At 47.5% G+C, this 18,749-nt stretch overlaps 1 long non-coding RNA gene across 4 annotated transcripts; it reads left to right on the forward strand.

Moving 5' to 3' along the window:
* The first annotated feature begins 632 nt into the window (after positions 1-632).
* LOC123051434 (uncharacterized) lies at positions 633-4,914 on the forward strand. Of its 4 annotated transcripts, XR_006424135.1 has the most exons (9): positions 633-902; positions 981-1,076; positions 1,659-1,726; positions 1,862-1,997; positions 2,462-3,085; positions 3,698-3,855; positions 4,079-4,163; positions 4,317-4,376; positions 4,453-4,914. It is a non-coding gene; the product is annotated as an uncharacterized lncRNA (long non-coding RNA). The 4 variants fall into 4 exon arrangements; XR_006424133.1 differs by having other exon boundaries at positions 633-1,076; XR_006424134.1 differs by lacking the exon at positions 1,659-1,726 and having other exon boundaries at positions 635-902.
* Positions 4,915-18,749: the final 13,835 nt, after the last annotated feature.

Below are 18,749 nucleotides of genomic sequence, written 5' to 3' on the forward strand. Positions count from 1 at the left end.
GACGACTACCTTCGCGACGAGATGGTCCGGCAGCGCAGGGCTCTGGAGGAGATAGCCGCCCGCAAGCGTGGGCGCGAGGACGAGCACGGCGTGGTGATCCTCGACAGCGACGAGGACAAGGACGCCCTCGGACCGTCCAACCCGCCGCGCCAACCTGGAGAGGGCTGCAGCAGGGACGGCGGCCGCGAAGGAGGAGGCGGCAACGACGACGACGACGACAACGGCGGCGGCGACTATACGCGGTTCTACAGCCTCCTCGGCATGTAGAGCTGCAAGGGCGACGGGCGGCGAGGAGCGGCTAGGAAGACGGCAGGCCTAGACGCTTTTTTTATTTTTTGTAAAATATTTTAAATATGTATGAACTCACCGAAATTTGGTTGAATTTGCGCCGTGTTTGTGGCGGAAATAATTTTTTAAAAAAACATAAGAGCGGCGACTGAGGGCCAACTCGCCCCACGCTTTTTTGTGTCGGTTTGTTTCTAGACGGCGATTCTAGGCGCCCTGAAGGCCAACGGCCGGAGATGCTCTAACAGTCGCTACAATAGCGCCTCCTGACGATGTCCACCTCATCAGAGGTACGACAAAAATTATCGCGTTTAGCGATTGGGTGGGACAGGAAAAAGGAGATCAGGGGTCATGCCAAAATCTATTCTTTCTGCCTTCCTTCACACGCAGCCTTCTTCCTCTCCTCTCCCCCAGAAACGCCGCCGCCGCCTGCGACTCAGCCTGCCCTACTCTGCCCGCCGTCTTCGGTCTGCTTTGCCGTGGCGACCGTGTGCCGATCTGGCCGCCCCGCGGCCGGGCACAATCTGGATGACCAGCGGGCGGTGGTGCACGGTCTGGGCGGCGGCGACCTGCGCGGCCCTGGTGCTGCACCGGCGCCTCCTTCCTCAGTCGCCCAGGTCCAAGGAGGCTCTCTCCTAGCCAACCTCCAGCCATGCGTCCTCCCCTCCTCCTTGACAGACTCTCTCCTACTCTAGAGAACTAGCACGGGGCTCGTTGCTGTGCCTGAGTCGCCACAAGGACCTCGGGTGGAGGGGATCTGGAAGTTGCTGCATGTAGAAACGGCGAAACATGTGAGCTCTTTCTCTCTCTTTTCATCATCTCTCCCCTGCTACTCTACTAGCAGTAGCAGGACAACGCCACTGACCTTGCCCAAGCTGAGATTTTTCTTCATTACCTTGCCCCTGTCCTGTTTGACGAAATGTGTATTAACTGATTCGTCATGTGTTTCATGTTGTATTTTGTCCTGTAGGGAACTCTAGGTTCTCTGGTTGGGTTTCTTTTCATTGCCTTGCTCGATTTGTGTTTGCTGAAAATATATATGAGCTAATGCATTGGTGTTGTGTTCATATTTTTTTGATCGATGGAACTTGAAGTAGTGCTTTAGCCTAACCAACAGTAGTAAATTCGTTATTGAACACTTACACTGAAAATAACATATTTTAGAGAAAGCGGCTAGAAATCTTTGGTTTGAAAGAGCTATACTTCTATTATTTCAAGTTATATATTGTCATGGATATTCCCTATGCTTGCTAAAACGAGTTACTGCTGCGGCATTTTATCTAGCCTACAACTCTCTGTTATTCCCCAATAGTAGTACGGGTCTTGGTACTGTCGTTACATCTGTAATAGATAGAAGTATTCCTCAATACCAGGGCATCTATGTGGCATCATCTATCCCTTCTGCGGCTGATGGCCGTGTCTCCCATAAACTATGCCCAAGGTGATTTACTTTTGCACCAACAAAGGCTAATCTCACCTTTTTTTTATTTCTTGCGGCAGTATTACAATCCAAGATAATTAACATGATATGCTTGTGTTCTGTCCTGATGGAAGCTCTCTTGTTGGCCTTGTGCAGTTGATGTGGTGAACTAGCTGAAGGAAGAGCTATGGTGGACAGAACCAATACTTGCAGTGGATGTGCGGAAATAGCTATAGGAGGAGCTATGGGTGACAGATCCAAGACATGAGATTCTAGCCATCTTCTTGCGAAGGTTTTCTTGCAAATCAGTGGATGTAACCATGTCATAGTTTGATTTTAAGTGCCATGGAATCTTGACAGTGGTCACCTGCTCTTTTATCCTTTTTACTACTAGCATTTTTATCATTCTGGATATTCCGTTTCTAATGTCATTTGAATTGAGATCTTTTTGTCACTCATTGCATATGAGAGGTGTTTTGTGTGATTGCAACCAGTCATATATGGTTGGTGTTTGAACATATATCATGATATATATCTTGCTGGTAATGTTGTGCTTCCATGGAAAAAACGTAGGTAGGTATGATTCTACCGTCTCACTTTCTTGATGAGTTAAAATGTCCATGTTTGATAATCCCCGTATGAGCTACAGATTATATTTTATAGGTTTCCATGTTAATGCCTACAGGTTTGCTACTGATTTTAGCCTGTAACTCTCCTACTTTTAACCACTGGTTATGCCTTTTTTTTCTGGTACAGAGTACTTTGTAGTGTCAGTGATTTACAAGGGCGATGCTTTGGTGCTATTGTTCATCGTTTCCATGTCTCCAAAGAGGTGCCTTCATTTTCTCTTTATATCGGCTACATGTTTGTATGTACATTTGCACTTATCTTTGTTTTATACATTTTCTTAGTGCACAACTAGCTCGATCAGGCTCGTATAACTGAGAAACCGTGCTTCAGGGAGATCCAAACTCATTTTAGAGGTTACAACACGATAATGGCATTCATAGTTTCCACCTTGAAGCAGTTACAATTTACTATTTTCTGTCTGTTCAAGTCTTTTTTTTTTTGGATTCCTATGCATTAAAAAAATAGTGAATCTTTTGCTGCATTTATTAGGGCTTAAGGGCTGAAATTATTCATCTTTGTTACTACATCTGAGCATACATATATGTGAACAGTATCATAAGCTTTTAGGGATGAAATAAACCCAGTATGATCTAAGTTTCTCTCCTTGCATTAATTTTCTTTATCTGAATTTACAACAACATTTTGGCGGCGGAGATGGTCGATGGGGAGATGGCCCCGCCTCTGATGCAGCTGGAGACGCTGCTAGCACTCAACATGGACCAGCGCATGGCGGAGAACCAAGCTATAGAGGTTCGCTGAATAACTTTCGCATTTGATGTGTGACATCTGTAACTACTACTAGAGATGTATTACTAGATGTTATCACTATGTTGAAGTTTTCTTAAATTCTAATGTTCTGTCCACGAGTTGGGTCACTTCGGGCGTTCTTGTTTGTAATATACTGGTGCTTTTTGCGCGGGATTATTTGGTCTAGCAAGAATGATAGAGTTCTAGGCCAGAGCAAACAGTGGACAGGAAAATAGCTGCCTTATTAACCAAAACTCAATACTGAAATAAGGATTTTTGAGAGTTCAGATGAGATAGTAACAGATTTGGCTGAGTATATCTCGCAAGCTTTAGAAATCTCTGAAAGTGGATACTTCGCTATTGTCATGTCTGGAGCGCCACTTGTCTGTTTTTTGGGGTAATGATTTTTTCTATTCTTTGCTAGCTATATGCCATATTTTTTTTGCACATGGATTTTCAATACAATATGCATTATTGTGTCTGAAGTATCTTGTTTTTAATTTATGAAAAGGAAACTTTGTGAAGTGACGTATATAACTATATATCCTGCTCTGATGAATGTGATGTAGCAAAGAACCATGCAGACAAATTATGACCCGATGTTTTAATTTATAGGACGGAGGCTTCTTCTTGTGTCCGTGCGAAAGTGAAGCTGTACCGATTGGCAGTGGAAGGAGCGGGGAACGGGTACATGAAGCTTGGATGTAATCTGATTTAAACTATTTTTAAGGGAATGCATTACATCACGCAGCAAGTTCAGACCAAGAAAACTGGTATTGCATTTGGCATGTTGCATTTATACCTTGGGCTGGTGGATGGATAGGAAGTGGGATTATAGCAATGCAATATATGAATGTAATGATGCACCTAAAGTTAGGCCTACCAATCGTTAAATATGCATAGCTGTCTGGTTTAGCTATGCTCCAATTTTTGGCTTGCCCTGATTGTCCATATTATTTGTCTCATAACTTAATTGGTTTCTTGGTTCTCACCTAGGCATTCTGATTCTCTCAAATCTAATGGCAAAAGTTCATTGTTTACTGAAGAGGCAGATGCGCTAACGGTGACGATCAGTACAAAGGTATGTGTTATTTTCCACACAATCTGCCACCCTCCTTGTTTTGAAGAAATGTAAGTGTTCGCTTAGTAAGGTATCTTTGCGTTTTCATGCATGGATTTTACTTTAGTTCATAAGAAAATTGTGATGTTCTAAATTTTACTTTTAACATATCAGGACAACTCAGCCGTGAACATTAAAAGAGCAAACAAGATTCTCGTTTTGGAGTCTGAGCCGGTAATTTCTGATTATCTTCACTTGAATGTCTACAGTTTTGCGTTTCTTTTCTTTAATAACATGTCTATATATTTAGATTCGCATTCGGGATTTCTCTGGGCGAACAACCTCCATATTTATATCATCGTCAGTGTGGACCATGTTTTACAGCAGCAGCCCATAGTTTCTTGTCATTTTCGTAGTTCTGAGAAACTTCTCTTCGTTGGTCTGTTCGTTTGTCAAGAACTTGTTGTGCAAGTTATTGTGTTATATGTTAGAGCAATGATACATATATATAAAAAACTAGGACAGGGCGATGCTTAATGCATTAGTTTGTACTTACCAAAATTATCACTTTGCAAAGCTTTTGGTGAAGCTGCATCCTAAGCCTGACAAGTTCCTGATTGGTAGATTCTACTAAAGACCACGGCCTTCATGGTGCATTGGCTGGTTAGCTCCTCAATTTGTTTCTCGTACTTTGGGATCAGTTTAGCTGTCCTTTCCTGCAATTTTTGTACATTGATCATATATCAGGATTACATGAGATATGTTGGAAAAATAGTTTGTGAAACTGACGTGAATAGGTGACGAAATCTGAACATCAGTTAACATTTTTTGCATAAGCCACTCCCAGGTGTACCTAACTTTGCCGCTGCACGTTCAACGCAAAGATTATCGGTGGGAATGCAAGCTCGCGAATGAGCACATTGCATCTAAAATAAACAAAGTACCTGGTGTTGGTGGGGCTTTCCGAATGCAGATGCCACAAACCATGGGTTCCCCCTTACACCCTTGAAGTTGATGATAGCACCATAACTTATTTTTTGAAATGAGGCAAAAGATTTGCCATTTTCATTGATTAAGAAGAAGAGAGTTGCCCGGTTAATTAAAGGAAAACCAGGCAAAAACGTGATACAAACCCCACACGGACTTGGCCACAACAACACCAAACAGTCGACCGCAACGTCGAGGACATGGCAGCTCCGATTTTGCTGACAAGCATCACAGGAAAAGTTGCAAGCCTCGCACTGACCTAGTCCAGCGCAACATTCGGAGAGCACCGTCCACTGAAAACCGCCCTCATGGAGTCATCGTTGGCGCAGTGGCCCCGCCTCTCGCAGCTCGGACTTCTCTGTCACAGCCAGAAACCAGTATGGGCACACCCATAAGCACGCCGGACCGTCGACAACAGAAGGACAAGCCGCGAGTCGGTTCTGCTCGCCACCATTGTCGTTGCCACACGCGTCGCAACGCCACACCAACTTCACCGCCGGTCAGGCACCAGCCGACCACGATGCCGTGCACGTCCAGCCTGCAGGAAGCACAAATGGGACCAAGATCTCCTAGACGGCGCCCCAAAGAGGGAAAACAACGTTGGAGACGACGCCGCCACCTGATCCAACCAGGATCTTGACTTTCGTCCGGAGATTTTGACCCGAGAGCTGAGGATGCACAAATCACCACCACTCTCGCGCGGTCGGCCAACGCCATCGCCACGCAGGGACCACCACCACGCCTCGTTGACGATACAGAAGAGATGAGCCTCCCTCCACCAAGCACACCGCGGCTGCCGCGTCGCCCACGCGAACTCCACGGCCACTACTGGGTGATGATAGCACCATTGCTCTTACTCCCAATAAAAGCCCTAATGTCAAGCACCTGAAGGGGCCTGTTAGCTCCAAACTACCACGAAGACATCCAGCAGACAAAATCTGTGAACAGAAAAGGCAGACTGTTTGAGCCAAATGTGGATAAGGAAACCATGCAAAGAAATTTAAAGAGACAGACAAGTCAGTAAGTTTGCCTCGTCTTCTTGCACGAGCACATCAAATGATCTGATTCCTTTTGGCCCATCCGTGTCCACTATCTCAGCAAAATGCAGATCCAGATAATAGTCTCCAGGGGCAAGACCATCGAATTTGTAGCTGAAATCGCAGTAGTGTGCCGAGCTGTACAGCGACGGATAGTCGACGCCTTCAACTATGCTCTCAGATGTCCCCGCCTTTAAACAAACAATCACTGGAAAACTTTGCAGAGGGGTCATCGCCTTCAATGGCACACCCGCCGGCATTGACGAACAAGATACATTCACCTGCTTGAGAACACGGGCACCGAGAGGTTAATAAGAAAATTTTCAGATAGAGCTAACAAAGACATTATAAGATGAAGGTTTTCTTAGCAGGGAATAATAGCCTAGCCATACCATGTGGAATGAGCTAAGGAAGGCAGGCTTGGCCTTTCTCAAGCAGGGGAGGGGCCAAGGTTAACTCTGAAAACCTGAATCTACTGACAGAAATGAGATTTGGGGGAAGTACAATCCCCACGGTTTATCAATCCGAGCCGGCGCTACGGCCGCGGGGAAGGGAAGGGAAGGAGAAGGAGAGCCCCACCTGCGCGGCAGCCGACGTGCCTCAGACCGGATACGGCAACGCGGGGGCCGGAGACCAGGATCATGGACTCCGCCTCCGCCTCCGGCGGCACCAGTGCCGAGTTGGTTGGGGCTGGCGTCGCAGGCCGGCGGCGCCGCCTCCCAGTCCGAAGCGGTGTCTATCCGTCGGTGACATAAGCGTCGATCGCGCCCCTACAGGACGTACACTAGGGCAGAGCCGGTCGATGATGGAGAAGATAACTCCATCGCTGCCCCATCATGTTCGCCGAACTGCGCCACCGATGCTCTTCCGCCCCGGGCTTGACCCACGGCAGTCCTCCTGTAGCTGCGGCATGGCGGCGCCCGTGCACAAGCCCCAGGCGGCGGCCAGTCACTACGACGGTGCTTGAGCAAGACAAGTGCGCAGAGGTCCCGCTTAGGAGGCGCACCATGGCGCGCCCCAACCGCTAGTTGTGGTCAAAAGTCGGGCAAGGAAAGGTCAGCGGGATGAAGTTGCCAGTGGGGGGCAATGGAGCGGGCAGCGGGATGAAGTTGCCAGTGGCGCACTGCCAGGAGTAGCTCGCTTCTCATGGGTCGGTCCCAACGGTGCGTGCACGCAAGCTCAATTAGGTTGGGCCCTGGCGTTAGGGGCGCTGCTCTCGCGTTTAGCGAGTCGAGTCTTCGGACTCGCTGAAGCGCACGAGGATATGGCCCGGCCCAATTGGCGGCGGCTTTTTCTTTTCTGTATTTTTTTCATGTTGCATTTTTTATTTCCATTTTTTCTTTTATTTACACTTTTAAATATTCTAAACATATATATTAATTTTTACTTCAAATAATATTTAAAAATGTCAATCATGCTTTGAAAAATGTTGAATACACAAAATATGTTGACCATGTATTAAAAAATGATGAAATTTCTTTATCATGTATATAAAAATATTAATCAAGCATTTAAAACAATGGTAAATAGGTATTTGAAATTGTTGAATAAGTACTTGTAAAAAGTATAATAAGTATTAAAAATTTTGAATAAGTATTTAAAAAATGTTGAACAACCGTTCAGACAATGTTGAACGTGTATACAAAAAATGTCAATCACTTATCAAAAAATGATGAATGTGAATCAAGCATTTGAAATAAATGTTTAACAAGTATTTGAAAAATGTTGATCAAGCATTTAAACAATATTAAATGTGTATGAAAAAAATGTTGACCATGTATTGAAAAAATGAATAAATTTCCTGATCATGTATATAAAAAAATGTTAATCAAGCATTTGAAAAAAATGTTGAACAAGTGTTTGAAAAATGTCAATCAAGCATTTGGAAAATGTTAAATGTGTATAGAAAAAATGTTGACCATGTGTTAAAAAAAGTTAATATTGCATTTAGAAAATGTTAATCAACCATTGAAAAAATGTTAAATGTGCATAGAGAAAATATTGACCATGTGTTACAAAATGTTAATCTAGTAGTTGAAAAGAGTTAGTCAAGCGATTGAAAACGTTTAAAAAGTGTGTATAGGAAAAATGATGAGCATGAGTTCAAACATGTTAATCTTGTATTTGAAAAATGCTAATCAAGCATTTGAAAAAATGTTTAAAATGTGTATAGAAAAAAGGTTGACCATGTATTAAAAGTTGTTAAATTTGTATTAGAAAAATGTTAAAAGTGTATTAAAAATATTATTGACATATACAAAATATATAGAATGAAAACAAAAAAATAAAAACTTAGAAAAAATAAACCCAAGAAAAAGGAAAATAAGAAATAAAACGGAAGAAGAAATGCAAAAGAATGAAAACAAAACAAAAAACTGGAGAAGAAAAAAGAAAAAAAGGAAACTAAAAAAGCATTGAAAGCCAAGAAAGTAACAAAAAACCATAGAATGAAACAAGAAAAATGTGTAAGAAAAGAAAAGGGATAAAAACAATGGACGAAACAAAAAGAAAAAGAAAAATTGAGAAAAAAAAAAGAAAAGCAAACAAAAACAAAAGGAAATGGGGAAAATAAAAGAAAACAGGAGAAAATCGAATAAAATTTGAAAAAGAAAAGAAAAGAAAAACCCTAGTAAAAATAGGAAAAAGAAGGTGGACCAGTGTGAAAAGTCGGCTCGTGTTCCTTCTTCTAGTAAGTCGCGACCACGTATTGTACACGAAGAAGATGCTGGCGCAGTGGCCGGTTGTGCCTCGAAGGAACATGGAGGTCCCAGGATCGATCCCTCTTGAGTGCTTCATTTCTTACTCGAAAATTGTGTTAATGGGCCGACCTGATGTGGTAGTTGCTCGCTGCGAGAGTTACCTTCCGTCTCGCTTAATGCGAGAAATAGCGCTCGCTTGGCGTTAGGTGTAGTGGAACTAGTCCTGGACTATACAAAAACATAGGTAAATGGTAGCTAAAAAGAAAAGCCACACCTTGAACCTGAGCCCTAGGTGCCCGGGCCCAGCTTTGCGATGCGCGGTACATTGTTTTTGTTTTGAAAGATGATGTGTGGTACATTGTTTTTTTAAACGGAGGCAAAAGATTTGCCTCGTCCATTAATTAAGAAGAGGATAGAGTTCGTTACATACCACCCAATCAGGGCATGAATTATTATTCTCGCTACACGATTGACCCTAACTTCCTCGCTCTGGCGGTGACCCAAAGATTTGCCTCGGTCATGATGTTATTAGCAAAATTGTTGGTGGCGCACTTTTGTTGCGGAAAATCCTTGCGCTCCTCGCATTCCATATGATCCACGATACAAGCATGGTAAGCGAAGCCATGGCCTTCCTCCCGATGGTTCCGGGGCCGGTTCTACTTGCCACCAATCCTTTACGGAGCCCTCCGAATGTCAATAGGCCACTCCCAAATCCTCAACCCCAAGCTTTTCCATGACCAAACCCCAAAGCCTCAAGGTGTAACCGCATTTAAAAAATAGGTGTGTGCCGCACTCTTGTACTCTCTTGCATAGAGGACAAAGTCCACAATTTGTCCATCCTCGCTTTTCCAACCTATGGGCGGTTTAAATTCGGTCTTAAATAGCCAGCCTTGCAAAGAACTTAACCTTTGGCAGAGCCTAAGCCTTCCGAACCATTTGGTCCAATGGACAAAAGGTCATGCCAAGGAATTGTGTCTTGTAAGTGGAGGAGGCCGAATAGAGCCCACTAGTCGTATGCATCCACACAATGTCATCCTCGGTGGACTCATCAAGGTGCACCTCACGGAGAAGTATCCAAAGGGTGAAGAATTGTCGGATGTGTTCAATTAACGCAACGATAGAAAGACTGATCTTGACAATCCACGTGTTGTTCTTTAGGGCCTCATGCACCTTCCAATTATTTCTCGAGGAGGCGTTAAAAATTAGCGGAGCAATTTCCTTAGGCTTGTGCTCAAGAAGCCAAGGAGAGTCCCAAAATGGAGTCCTCGCCCCATTCCCAATGGTAGTTGTGGAAGCATGAAAAAGTTTAGATCCTCCTCATCACATGGGTTTCCCATCCCCACCCACATCTTGTTTGGTTCCTTCCATTCATATCAAGGCCATCTCCAGCGCAAGGCGCGAACGAAATGTCCGTGCTGAGATCCTAGTCCACCTTACTCACGTGGATGGCAAACCACCTCCCAGTTTACTTTGCATTTTCCCCCGCCGTCTTATCCGAGCCGGACCATAGAAAAGCCCTTTCAAGCTTATTGACATTCGGAACTATAGATGACGGAATGACAAACGATGTGATGAAGTAGACCGCAAGGGAGGTAGTTGTGGACTTGACAAGGGTGGGTTGTATGACCGATGGTGGTGATGTTCTTGCCCTCGTTTTTTTACTGGAATGTTCTTGCCCTCGTAAGTAAACAATCTGTTTCCAACCTTGTCCACAAGGAATCGAAGATGCCCTTGCTTGAGTTGCCAAACCGATAAAGGAAATATCGCATCGGGAAAGATGCTCTAGCTAGCGGTAATTTTTGAAGTGTATGCCCCAAGTTTAGGTAGTTGCAACGGATGGGCACAACCAAACTCTCATGGAAGTTTGTACAAAGACCAGTCACCTCCCTGAAACCCTCCAAAATGACAACAAAATTTTCAATATCTCTTTTGATTGGAGCCATGAACACGGCCGCATCATCCGCGTAAAGGAAAGTCCGCACCATGACACCCCTCCCACGAATCTTGTGAATAATCTTCTTTCTCGTTGGAAGCTCAAGAATTTGTTGGAGTGGGTCGATGACGATTACAAATAGAAGTGGGGAGAGGGGGTCCCCTTGTCGAAGCCCACGACCATGCATGATGGGAGGGCCGGCCATCCCACTTAGGAATGTCCTCAATGTTAGAAGGGAGAGAGAGGATTGGTGGAATTGTTTTTGATGATGGATTGCTTGAGCCTCGTGGGCATATATATAGGAGTACAAAGACCAACTTGGAGTACAAGACAAGGCAGGACCAAATCCTAGTCTATCCTATACTTCCTAATAATCCTTATACTCAACATCCCCCCGCAGTCGCAACGGTAGCGACGCAGACGGTGAGACTGGAGAGGAATCCGAAGGCAAGCTGACGGACACCCCCCACAGTCGTAACGGTCGATGCATCGCGGAGTCATGGCTGGAGTGTAAACCGACGAGGTTGCTCAAGCAGGCGGTAGCCTTTTGTGCCGTTTGTCGATGTAGCCGAGAGCCTATGGTGGTGCAGCCATGGTCGAGGTAGCCGTGCAAAGAATGTCGTGGTCGATGTCAAGTCGGGGTAGCCGGTGTCGAGGAAGTCGCCGTGGAGCCGCGGACGCAAGGTGGCGCCGAGTTAGCATGGGCGCAGTGGTGTCGAAGGAGTGGTGCACCGGGAAGAAGATGTTGTTGACGACGCGTCGCGGCGGGTTTGCCAAGCCTGGGGACACATCGTGGACGAAGGCACGCACCGGTGTTGCCAGCACCGGGCATGCGTAGACGGATGAAGACGAAGTTGACGAAGCGCCACAACAGGCTTGCCAGGCCCGGGGACACGTCGTAGATAAAGGCACGCATCGGTGTTGCCAGCACCGGGCATGCATTGACGAGGGACCTGCACGAGCTGTACGCCATGTCAAAGAAGCCGAAGAGGACAGCAGAGAAGGACTCGACGACGGTTGCGGCGCCAATCAGCACGGGGCCGAGGTCGCCCGTGGTTGTCGGAGTAGACGAAGCGGTCGATGAGGGAGTCCTGGATTAAGGGGTCCTCGGGCGTCCGGACTATAGTACGTGGGCCGGACTAATGGGCTATGAGGATACAAGACCGAAGACTCTCTCCCGTGTCCGGATGGGACTCTCCTTGGCGTGGATGGCAAGCTTGGCATCGGATATTAAGATTCTTTTCTCTCTAACCGACTTTGTGTAAACCATAGTCCCCTCCGGTGTCTATATAAACCGGAGGGTTTAGTCCATAGGCAGAATCATAATCGTAGTCATACAGGCTAGACTTCTAGGGTTTTAGCCATTACGATCTCGTGGTAGATCAACTCTTGTAATACGCATATTCATCAAGATCAATCAAGCAGGAAGTAGGGTATTACCTCCATAGAGAGGGCTCGAACCTGGGTAAACATTGTGTCCCCCGTCTCCTGTTACCATCGACCTTAGACGCACAGTTCGGGACCCCCTACCCGAGATCCGCTAGTTTTGACACCGACATTGGTGCTTTCATTGAGAGTTCCGCTGCGTCGTCGCTAAAAGGTTCGATGGATCCTTCAATCATCTGTAACGATGCAGTCCATGGGAAGTCTTCCTCCTCGGACAGGTCTTCGTGTTCGGCGGCATCGCACTGCGGGCCAACTCGCTTGGCCACTTAGAGAAGATCGACAGCTACGCCCCTGGCCATCAGGTCAGATTTGGAAGCTTGAACTACGTCGCCGATATCCGCGGAGACTTGATCTTCGACGGATTCGAGACCATGGCAGCCGCTCCCTGCCACCGCGATGAGCATGACCTAAATCTGCCATCGGACCATACCCAGGACATAGCACCTGTAAGTGCTCCGGCCCTAGATCCAGAGAAGATTGCGCCATCCGAGGACGAGGAGCTCAACCCCACCACGGAGGCCGCAGATTCAGCGGCGTTGGAGCCGCACACAGACCCAACCTCGAGCGGGATCTGCGTCATTGGAACCTCGGATTCATCTCCAGCCACAAGTTCCGAACCACCTACATCCGCGGCCATGAAGCCAGGCGCCGATCGTCGAATTCGGCGTCACGGACATCTTCCGGCACTCACCTTTAGGTGATGTGCTAAACTCATTAAAAACCCTCTCCTTACGAGGGGACTCACAGCCGAATTATATCCGGTTTGAGCTGGGGGCTGATGACGGAGAATTTTGCTTCCCACCCACCTCCCACTTTATAGCCTCTGTCGAAGACTTAACTGACATGCTTGACTACGGCTCAGAAGACATCGACGGCATGGACGACTATGCCGGAGAGGAGTAGGCCGAAAACCCGCCGTTTACCGGACGTTGGACGGCCACCTCCTCATACGACGTATACATGGTGGATACACCCAAAGAGAATAGCGGCGGTGACAAGGAAGATCCAGTCGAGGATGAACCTGAGATACAACCAAAGCGCCGACGTCAGCGGCACCTCTCCAAGTCACGCCGCAGAAAAGACAGCAATACCGGCACAGGAGACGATAACACTCCGGACGGTGCCGAAGACAGAGAAGACCCCGACGAGCAAACTGCCGAACTGGACGATCGGGAAGATGGGCAAGTTAGCCCTGATAAACAGGACATAAACGAAGACTCGGAGGACATAATTATCTTCCGCCCTCCGAGGATGAGGTGAGCCTCGGCACCGAGGATTTTATTGTGCCGGAGGAACCTCTCGAGCAGGAGCGCTTTAAGCGCCGGCTAATAGCCACTGCAAGGAGCTTGAAAAAGAAGCAGCAGCAGCTTCAAGCTGATCAAGATCTGCTCAACGATAGATGGAATGATGTCCTGGCAGCCGAGGAATATGGCCTTAAACGCCCAGCCAAAAGTTACCCGAAGCGCAAATTGCTACCTCAGTTCGATGGTGAGGCGCTGGAGCCCGTACCATCATCGCACAATGCGGCTGACCGACCACTACGTGCTCGGGACAAAGCGGCAACTCAAGCCAAACACCAGCCCGCCCCATCTCACCGTAAAGGCAGAGATAAAACAGCTCGAGGACGTACATATGACCTGCGGCAGGACTTGGACAGTAGAGCAGGTCAGAACAGATCGATCTATGGATCACGGGGACGCGACAACGGCTACCTAGCCGGACGCAATAATCGTACTCACGCCCGGGCCGAGAACCGCAGACGGACTCCATCCGAGCTACGTCGTGATGCGGCCCGATATAGAGGCGCCGCACACCCACTCCGCTTCACCGACGAACTAATGGAGCACGAATTCCCAGAAGGGTTTAAACCATGAATATCGAATCATACGATGGAACAACAGATCCCACGATATGGATTGAGGACTTTCTTCTCCATATCCACATGGCCCGCGGTGATGATCTCCACGCCATTAAATACCTCTCATTAAAACTAAAGGGACTAGCTCGGCACTGGCTAAACAGCCTTCCAGAGAACTCCGTCGACAGCTGGGAAGACCTGGAAGACGCCTTTTGCGATAACTTCCAAGGTCATATGTCCGGCCACCAGATGCCGATGACTTAAGTCACATCATCGAGCAGCCTGGAGAGTCAGCCAGAAAGCTCTAGAATAGGTTCTTAATTAAAAAGAACCAAATTGTCGATTGTCCGGACGCCGAAGCCCTCGCGGCCTTCAAGCACAGCGTCCGGGATGAATGGCTCGCCCGCCACCTCGGTCAAGAAAAACCAAAATCCATGGCAGCCCTTACCGCTCTAATGACCCGCTTTTGCGCGGGAGAAGACAGCTGGCTCGGTCGTAGCAGCAACAGGGCCAGCGATCCGGGCACTTCCAAAGTCCGGGACGGCAACGGTAAGCCACGACGCAATAAACACAAGCGTCGTAATAGTAATGAAATAACGCAAGACACAGCGGTCAACGCCGGATTCAGCAGCTCCAAACCCGGTCAACGGAAAAAGCCATCCACGGCGAATAGAGACGGACCATCCGATCTTGACAAGATATTGGATCGGCCCTGCCAGATTCATGGCACCCCCGATAAACCAGCTACTCACACTAACAGAAGATGCTGGGTCTTCAAACAAGCCGGCAAGCTTAATGCCGAACACAAGGAGAAGGGGCCGCCCAGTGACAGCGATGACGAAGAGACTCGCCAGCCAAATACCGGGGTTCAGAAGCAATTTCCCCCCGAAGTGAAAACCGTAAACATGGTATATGTGACGCACACCCCTACAGGGGAACACACACGTGCACTACGGGACGCATGCGCCATAGAGCGGGTTCCCCCAAAATTTAGTCATATCCGTCCCGAAGGTTCGGCAGCTCTGCTCATCGATCCAATTATCGATGGGTTCCATCTCACGAAAGTCCTTATGGACGGCGGCAGTAGCCTTAATCTACTCTACCAAGACACCGTCCACAAAATGGGCATTGATCCTTCTAGAATCAGACCCACAACAACCATCCTCAAGGGAGCAGTACCCGGCGTAGAAGCTCACTGCACGGGCTCCATCACACTGGAAGTCGTTTTCGGTTCGCCAAACAACTTCCGAAGCGAGGGCTTGACCTTTGATATTGCCCCATTCCACAGTGGCTACCATGCACTTCTGGGGCATACCGCTTTGGCTCATTTTAATGCGGTCCCACTCTACGCCTTCGCAAAAATTAAAATGTCCGGTCCACGCGACATCATAACAATAAATAGAAATACAAAACACTCCCTCCGTACAGAAGATCGTACTATGGTTATTACAGCCGAGGTACAAAGCGGGCCCGTTAAGCCGCACAACTCATCGGCCATTAAGCCGCTGTTATCCATTAAATGGAACCGATCTATCTCAGAGCTGGATTAGCAGTTCGACCTCCGTCGTTCGCCTCACAATCACGCGAGTTTATACCGCGCATGCATAATTATGTACTTAAAATACCCTGGTCATCGGCGGAGGCACGATACGGGCAAGCCTACAAGCACTACCATTTCCTCATTTTCCTTTCTAACTATTTCTTTTTATTTTATCACGGGTGACTCAAAATATTGGTCATCCCGCGGACTCTTTCGGAGTTCGGCTTCATGCACTTACCCAAAGGTTATTCCTATTATAGCAATCCTTTCACCGGGGCAAGGCGGCGCAGACATGCGATAGGAGGTCCAAATAATTTTGTGCAGACCGCTCTCTCTCTCTCTCTCTCTCTCTCTCTCTCTATTTTCGAGCCTGTAAAGTGCCTTTTGCCTCAGCCTTCGACAACCGGCATGTCAAATAGCCTGGGTCGTGGCATTATTATTTGTAAAATGGCAATCGACATACCAATAAGGTTCCAGTTAACATATTCCGTATCCAGCATTCACTTTTTCTAAAGAACTGAATTTTGCTTCTTCGGTTGTTTCACACACGCACCTCGGCACAAATTGCCAGGGGCTCGATATGGGAACAAATGAGTTGCCGACAAGTCCGAACAGCTTTATAGCACACTTCGGCGTCACGAGTTTGGCCTTATATGCATCAGCTCTGAATCATGTCTTTGGTCAATAGTTGGGTTGCCCGGCTCCTGTGCTTACTACCTTACGTTCCGTCCTATCGGCTAGGGTAGTAAAGAGAGAACTACTGCGACTGTGTCCTAATTTATCCGGATGAGCACCTCAGTAGAGAAAGCCAAAAACTAACTGTCATGATGCGGCGAGAGCTGGTCAACCACTCGATGAGTTATCAGAATCTTTCGTGATTCCTTCCATATTACACGAAGGACCGTTCTTCTGGTCACCTATGTAGCGCACCGTATTCGGATAGCCACGTACATACTAGGAGCTATATCGTAGCCCCACCGTCAAACTCCTATGGCTAAGTGAAAGTGTTAAAGCCCTATAGTCCGATTGACTAGTTCGCTGCATTGACACCTCCTTCACGGACCAAGACATTGGAGCAAGAGTGATCAAGTGCTTTTCTGAACACCCCCGTATTATATGCGAGGGGGCTGAAGCCGACGAGTGGTAAACTTTCAGATTATATAGAAAACGGCCGCACAGGAGGAGCCAAAACTTTCAAGCAAAAGTATAAAAAACATAGCCTTAATATATCATAATATTGTTTTTACAATTTTGGTACATTCACTCGAATATCATATCCTTCGAGCACCGACCCTCTATCAAGCGGGCGCCCTCTAGGACATCTTCAAAATAATGCCGGCGTGTGTTTGTCCTTGCCCCCGGGTGGACTCTTTGCTGCAATATCGGTGGCCTTCATCTTCGCCCAGTATGTCTTGACACGGGCAAAGGCCATCCGTGCACCCTCAATGCATGTTGACCGCTTAACGGCGATACGCGGCACCGCACACACAAGTCGCTGCACCAAACCGAAATAGCTATTCGGAATTGGCTCAGTCGGCCACAGCCGGACCACGACGTCCTTCATGGCAGATCCGGATATCTTGTGGAGCTTGGCCCACTGGGCCATCTATTCGTTCAGCAACAGCGGACGCTTTGGCATGCTGAATTGCTACCAGAAAAGCTTCTCCGTTGCATGCCCTTCTTTCGCTTGGAAAAACCGCGTCGTATCAGAGACACTCTTCGGCAAGTCCAAGAATGCGTCTGGAGAACTCCACATTTGATTAAGCGGGGCATACTTCGGATCGCCGAATTTAGTCTATAACAAGAAAGGCTTACCGGCCGCTATCTCCCCAGCTTGCCGGATCTCCTCCCGAGCGGCTCTAGACTCGGATCGTGCTCCTCTCGCCTCTTGTAAGGCCTTCTCGAGTTCGTCCACTTTGGCCTTGTTCTCCTCTTCGAGGGTTCGGCATTTGCCAGCGGTATCCTTTAGATCCCGCTCTATGGAGGATATTCTCTCCTCACACTGGCGCCGAGCAGTCTGCTCGGCCTTTAACTCCTCAGCTGCCTTCCTGGCAGCCAGGTTACTCACCCTGGCATGCTCCTTGGCTCGGGCAAATTCAGCCCGAAGGGTCTCAACCGCGGCCGCACTATCTGCAATTTTGTTTCTTCCGTCGACCTAACTAAATTTTTACAACAGAATGAGCGGGTTAGGGGGTCCTTGGCGTCGATGGAACCCTAAATAGAAAGTATCATCGGTGCGAGATACATGTGGCGCTCGGTGTTGAACACTAGATCCACATCCCACAAGTGAAGCCGGCGCCCGGCGTCCCGCAACAATAGTTCCGGTGGCCGATGACGGTCGAACACCTTGGCGAATTTGTCTCGCAGCCTCTGCGATGAGGATTAAAGCCAAGTTTTGAAATTTCAAACAACCAAACCGACTTGAGTCAGTTTGGGTGTTTCAAGTTTCAACACTTGCCTTTTAATCGTCATCGCAGAGGCTGCCAGACAAATTCGCAATGGTGTTCGACCGCCATCGACGCCGAGAACAGTTGCTTTGGGACGCCGGAAGTCGGCGTCACTTGTGGGACATGGATGTAGTATTCGACACCGACGGCCACATGTATCTTGCACCGACGATACTTGATATTTAGGGTTCCATCGACACCGAGGAACCCCTAACCCGCTCGTCCCCGGGCGCCCTCTTTTTTCCTTTCCTTCTTCTCTTCTTTTTCTTTTTCTTCTTCTTCTTCTTCTTCTTCTTCTTCTTCTTCTTCTTCTTTCTTCTTCTCCCTCCTCCTCTTCCTCCCTCCTCCTCCTCCTTCTACTCCTCCTCTTCTTCTAAACTAAAACTAAAACTAATCTAAAATAAAATAAACTAAAACTAAAACTAAAACTAAACTGAAAATAAAACTAAACTAAAACTAAAACTAAAACTAAAACTAAAACAGAAACTAAACTAAAAGAAACTAAAAACACTAAACTAAAAAAAGGGGGAAGAACAAACCTGCAGGGGATCGCCAGTGGAGGGCGAGGGCGGCCGGTGGGGCGGGGCCGCAGGAAGGAGGGCAGGGCGGCGCAGGGCCGCGGGGAGGGGTCCGGCACCGGGGCGGCCCGGCGCAGGCCTC

The sequence above is a fragment of the Triticum aestivum genome, chromosome 2D, assembly GCF_018294505.1.
Source record: "Triticum aestivum cultivar Chinese Spring chromosome 2D, IWGSC CS RefSeq v2.1, whole genome shotgun sequence".
NCBI classification, from domain to species: Eukaryota; Viridiplantae; Streptophyta; class Magnoliopsida; order Poales; family Poaceae; genus Triticum; species Triticum aestivum.